The sequence below is a fragment of the Brienomyrus brachyistius genome, chromosome 23 (assembly GCF_023856365.1).
Source record: "Brienomyrus brachyistius isolate T26 chromosome 23, BBRACH_0.4, whole genome shotgun sequence".
In the NCBI taxonomy this organism is placed as follows: domain Eukaryota; kingdom Metazoa; phylum Chordata; class Actinopteri; order Osteoglossiformes; family Mormyridae; genus Brienomyrus; species Brienomyrus brachyistius.
This window is the reverse complement of record NC_064555.1, coordinates 3,185,552-3,191,756: the sequence shown is the minus strand read 5'-3', so window position 1 is coordinate 3,191,756 and position 6,205 is coordinate 3,185,552. Positions and strand designations below refer to the sequence as shown.

The following is a 6,205-nucleotide window of genomic DNA, read 5'->3' as shown; positions in this document are numbered from 1 at the left end:
GGAATGGGTCATTGTTGGTTTATTCCTGTTTATCCTTCCGCTTTGCGCCAATGCACACGCCCAGACTCTTCGGGCAGTTAGGAGCTGCTGACCCCCATAACCGTATGTTCTTGGACTGCGGGCGTCAGTCATTGGTAGCGCATCAGACCTGCACGACATGAAGAGAAGACGCATGCTTTGCATGCACTGAACGGTATCTGTGCATCGACGCTGTAATGTGACTGGACAAGGCACTGATTGGCAAAGGGATGTTTAATCTGTAACTGTTTCGAAAAGTGTGAACTTAGTATGAGTTTACCATACTATTCAAGAGAATTGTACGGTGCAGTTTTCTATGAAAGCTGCAACCTTGCTTTCTGGATATAAATGCAAAATTGGAAAGTAGTACATAGTCCAGAGACTTTATAGTGGCCTCTGATATAGTGAAGCCTACACAGATTTAGTAAGATGGGAAGGGTTTAGACGAAAACAATGGTAAATGCCCCCCGTACTACGTCAATGATGATGTGCCATACATATATTATCTCATATACATCCGTGCATTGAGATACACTGACACCAGGCAACCATCACCTCCAGCCCCAGGAGATCCCCAGAAACCATGAAGCTGCAGCTGCCCAACCCAGGTCTGGAGGAACGGATCCCGTCCCACCAGGAGCTGGAGAAGATGGAGGTGGAGGAGGCCGGGGACAGACCCGAATGGGACAATAAGGCTCAGTACATGCTGACCTGTGTGGGCTTCTGTGTGGGTCTGGGTAACGTCTGGAGATTCCCCTACCTGTCAGACAGAAAGAGGGAGCCTTGTTACCAAGCAACAGATGAGGCGGTTACACATTCTGTGTTTGCGCTAAAGGCTTTGTGAGTGACAGGGTCTGTGATGCTGCCCTAGATTAGCGAATGTTCCTGGGATCACGACAAGGAAATTTAACCCAACCGAAAAAAATGTCAAATCGTGGTAATTATGGACTAGTAATACACAAGTTCCTGAAAACTTATGTTAATAGTTAAACAACACAGTGTTATAATATATTACATATCAGTGACATTAGGGGGGCAGTTATTTCAATCTCTTTGTACTAAGTGCAAATGTGCACGAATGAAAAAAGAATTTTCTGAAGGGATAACACTTATGTAGATTTAGCTGCAAGAATAATAAGATGCAAGTAGATCTCAGTAATATTTCGCATTATTTGACCCGATTCAATAATGATTTACGCAAAACTCATCGTTATACTAACACACAACCCAATAAGAATTCCAGCCTCTGTGGGCACGGCCAAAATTCGACATTTACATTTACCACATGGAGAAGTAAGCATGTGCAGGAGGAGATTAACACCCGTGTAACACACTTCGGATCTTTAACGTGGGGAAAACAGACAGAAAACCAGCTGAAATAGAATAAACCCCGTAAAGCCATTTTAGGTACCATCAGCCAAAGGTGATGATGTCACAGTTAGGCCACGTGGATGCAGTGCTGAGAATTTGCTGGCTGCACCAAATCTACCAACGTATGGGTGTGACATCTACTGGTAAGGTGCATCATTAATGGTTAGTGCTAAACACTGGGATTTCTTTGTTCTTCATTAACAAAACCAAACATAGGCGTGTAGCTGATTCAGAATTCATCTGCGATTTAGTATGTCTAATGTTACGACCCAAGTTGCACTCCTTATATCAAAAAACCCAGGATCACAAAACGTAGATTCAATTGAGCTGGAGTCTCCATGGCGTACATGTTATCATCTCCCCTGTCGAAAGAGCACGTTGCTGGAGAGATTTCTGGATAGAGATCACAGGAAACTGTTTTCCAAGAGGATTGTTTCAGCGACAATATACCTGTGTGCAATATCCAGGCAGAGTCGTTCTTATCAGCTGGCTGGAAAAAGAAAGCTTCCATCAAAGATAAAAAGTCTAGAATGGACTTTCGACATGTGCTGTTGCTGCTTGCTGGATGACAATAAAAACGAGTTTGTACACTCGCAGATAAGGATGCACAAGTCTGCATGGACGATCCATCCACCTCGGCAGAGAGGACACTTATTCTGACACATCAACACAACGATTTCTTTGGAAAGCGTGAAAATAATTTCTTAGATTTGTTACCAGCTGATCACACTGAACTTTTCCAGTAGAAAGCAGGCTCTGCGATTTCACCAAACACTTATGAAAAGCCAGAGAAGTCCCCTTTGCATTGATCGATCACCGGTAAAATTTTTTAAAAAAGACCCCCCAAGCATCTGCAGGTAAAAAATTCAGCCCTGAAGGGAGCCCCGTATTTAGCTCCCTGCCAGCTTCCAACACACCTGTAGCAGGTATTCGATGTTCTTGATTGGTTGAATGTTTTCTGGCAGCTGGGAGGAAACAAAAATATGGACTGTCAGCGGGCAACTGGGTTGAGTAGGACTGTGATAAGCAGTGCTTGAAATTTCTTTCGCAATTCCTGAAATTTATGGCACACAGGTATTGCTGGTTGGATTGTATTACAACACCATCATTGCCTGGGTCATGTGGTACTTCTTCAACTCCTATCCTCCTGTCCAACTCCTGTCCTATCAATGAAAACAAAACTGGTGCAGTATTACAATACTGGTTTAAGAAAAACTGGTGATAATATTTACATTCATATTTGGTTCTCAGTTATCCAAAACCCAAGCAGCATGAATGTCGCCCCCTACAGGCCTGGCGTCAGAGTGCGCCAGGAGCTCCCCAATGGATTACTTCTGGTACCAGGAGACCCTCAATATATCAACAGCCATAGAGGATTCTGGCGGCCTGCAGTGGTGGATGGTTCTGTGCCTAATATGTGCCTGGGCCGTTCTCTACATCTGCTGCATTAGGGGCATCGAGACCACTGGCGAGGTAGGGGTCCCATCTCAAAAGCCTTAGAACGACTAACAGGTCAAATATGGTTGTTTCAAACACATGCCCTTTCTCCTCAGGCTGTGTATGTGAGCTTCACACTGCTGTAAGTGGTCCTCACCATCTTCCTGATTAGAGGTTTCACTGTGACAGGTTCAGTGGATGGAATGAAGTTCCTCTTCAAATTTCACCTGCTTCCGGCTCCCTGTCTATCCGCAGGTCCTGTCACCTTTGCCATCATCAAGCTTAGATGTGTGTCATACACCAGCCTGACTTTGGAAGGACGCCTCCGTGACCTTGAACAGCTCAATGTCTTACTTTTATTTGGCAGAGTTGAGTTACAAATTCTGTTTTAAGTTTTAAGTATAGGGGCGGTATGGTGGTGCAGTGGTTAGCACTGTTGCCTCACACCCCTGGGACCCGGGTTCGAGTCTCCGCCTGGGTCACATGTGTGTGGAATTTGCATGTTCTCCCCATGTCGTCGTGGGGTTTCTTTCCCCCACAGTCCAAAAACATGCTGAGGCTATTTGGAGTTGCTAAATTGCCCGTAGGTGTGCATGTGTGAATGACTGGTGTGTGTGTGAGTGTGATGGGCTGCCCCCCCGTCCTGGGTTGTTCCCTGCCTCGTGCCCATTGCTTCCGGGAAAGGCTGTGGACCCCCCGCGACCCAGTAGGATAAGCAATTTGGAAAATGGATGGATGGATGGATGGATGGAAGTTTTAAGTATATAACATCTCATTAAGGACTGATACAAAAGACATAACATGTTCAATCAAAGTGAACAGCAAGAATGTTCCATGGAACACTGGAACTTTCCATACAGTAGATGAAGAATTCTCATTTCTTTTGCATTATAATTCCATATTTGGGTCCAGAGGCCTTTTCGGTAACATTATGTCATTTCCTTCGTTGGCTTCATGTTGCTCTCATAGTCCATGCTGATCATCTCCCTCTTCTGCTTCATCACTAAAGCCAGTGCTGGACTCATGTACCTTGTCTGGGTCATATACCACAACTTGGTCATATACCACAACTTGGTATATTTTACTAGCAAGGGTCTATTTTGGGGTAGCAGTGGGAAAGATGCTGACCCAGCATTGCCACTAGTACTCCTTAATCTGTCATAATATCAGTGTCCATCCATCCATCCATCCATCCATCCATCCATTCATCTATCTATCCATCCATCTTCCAACCAATGGAGGTCTACCATAAGGTAAATTATTGACATATCTACTCAGCTGACTCGGTTTAAATGCCTGCAAACCGTCAGTTCTTTCAGGTGTCCTTGTTTCATAAGATTAAATTTAGTGTCCTGTCAGCGGGGGGGGGGGCGTCCTTGGAGCTTTTGGGCCCCATGACAGTGTATTATATTGTGCTCCCAACCCCAACCAATCAAATTATGTTCCAAATTTTTTTTAAGCACTGCTGCTTAAGGGGCAATAAAATACAGATGAGCATGGAGTTGGTGTAACTGGTACATATTAACAGCTTTTATTCTATGTGTTATTGTAAGGATTCTGACATGCAAATGAGATTATCACGAGGTACAATGACAAATTATTCACTCAAAGGCCATTTTCTTTGCTGTTGACACCATGTTGAGGTAATATTTGCTAAGGGAAATAGATAATCTTCTGGGGGGGGGACTACAATTTTTGTCTTGTTGTTGGATGTGTAACAATGACAAGTATTTCTATAGACAAGTATGTTTAGCTTACAGGTAGTTTAACGCGATGATGTATGGTTCTGTCACTGTAAGGTATTATATATTTTACATTAACATTTACATTACATTTATTTCAAAGACGTTTTCATCCAAAGCGACATGTAGTTGAGAAAGCAGGGTGAGGCAGTCCCTGGAACAGTTGGGGCTAAGGGCTTTGCTAAAGGGCTTGACAGTGAAATCACTCTACCAACCTTGGGATTGGAACCGACAACCATCTGATCACTGGCAAAGCATCCTAACGTGCTGTGTAGTTAAAAAGAGTTTGTGAAGTAAATACCTCTTTCATTTGTTGCATCTATTAACAACAGTTACATGTTGACAGAATCAAGCTTCTGACTATGGTAAACTGTAAAATCTGTTGTATCTCTTAGGCAACTAGCCGTTAGCCCAGCCAGGTTAGCGAAGGTCAAAACGGAGATGTGGATTTGGCACTATAACCCTACTAACTCACATCAGATAATTGAACAAACAGGATGCAGTCGGGTTTAAGGTGACTGGTTTTTAAAATATGGTAAGTCAGGCCTTAGTCGATTGGTGGTGAGGACAGAATTTCGGCAGATAGTCAGGGGATCAAGGATATGATGGTGATTTATAAGGTTCAATATCCCGAACGGACACAGCCAAATGTACAAACTTTTTAGCAAACGTCATTTCTCCATTCATCCTGACTTTCCATCCTGTGTAAGTGCTTATGCAGTAAGACGTCGAAGTCAAAGCTGAGATTCAACCCCAGGTCATTTTCAACAGTTATGTAATAAAAAAGCTATGAGAACAAAGTAACTTAAAATTTTATAAATAAAAAAAAACAGTCATCTTTTCTTCTGCAAATGCAACTTTTTGTATTTTTGATTAAATCATTTAGCTGCAATAAAGCTCTTTTTAACCTAAAATCTCTGAATCATTCAACCAAGCAGAAAATGTTTTATTTTACATAATCCCAAGTAAGTTACTGAGTACTGGGCTTGACGGAAATTTACTGTTAAACATCGTTATAGAAGTATTTTCATACCATTTCTGCTTTGTAGACAAGAACTACATATCACTTATTTAGCAGATCCAGATCCAAAGCAACATTTTGCGAAAGCGGGTTCAGTCGGTCGTGGGGGCACTAGGTGCCAAGGGCTTTTTTCAAGGGCCCAGTCCTGAAATCATTCTGCCGGTCTTGGGATTTAAACTGGCAACCTGCTGATGACGAAGATCACAGAAGTCTCACTGCTCACTGGACCACACACCACCTTCGAAATCCCACACAGTTTGTTAAATTTATAAACACATATGGAAATATAAAAATATGCAGCATAGCCATATATGTATTTAATTGGGCCTGACAGCTTAATTATAACTTCCTTTAATGGTGTTTGGTGTGTTTTTTTTATGTAAAATTTGGATTATACATAATTTGCTGCTTCCTCAAATGTGTTTCAAGCTCACTAGCCCTACTGTGAGGGTTAGCTATTAACTCCAGTTTTACGGTCAGATGTGGAAAAGGTTTTGAATAGCTTCACATCAAGTTTAGCTTTACCCATCATACACCAGCATGACAGCTACCTTCAAGCACAAGAAAATCAATGTTTATACATCCATGTCTCAATTTTACTTAATCATTGACAAGA

General features: G+C 42.5%; 1 pseudogene; it reads left to right on the top strand.

Moving 5' to 3' along the window:
* The first annotated feature begins 601 nt into the window (after positions 1-601).
* On the top strand, positions 602-4,971 carry LOC125719306 (sodium-dependent neutral amino acid transporter B(0)AT1-like; annotated as a pseudogene).
* The last annotated feature ends 1,234 nt before the right edge of the window (positions 4,972-6,205 follow it).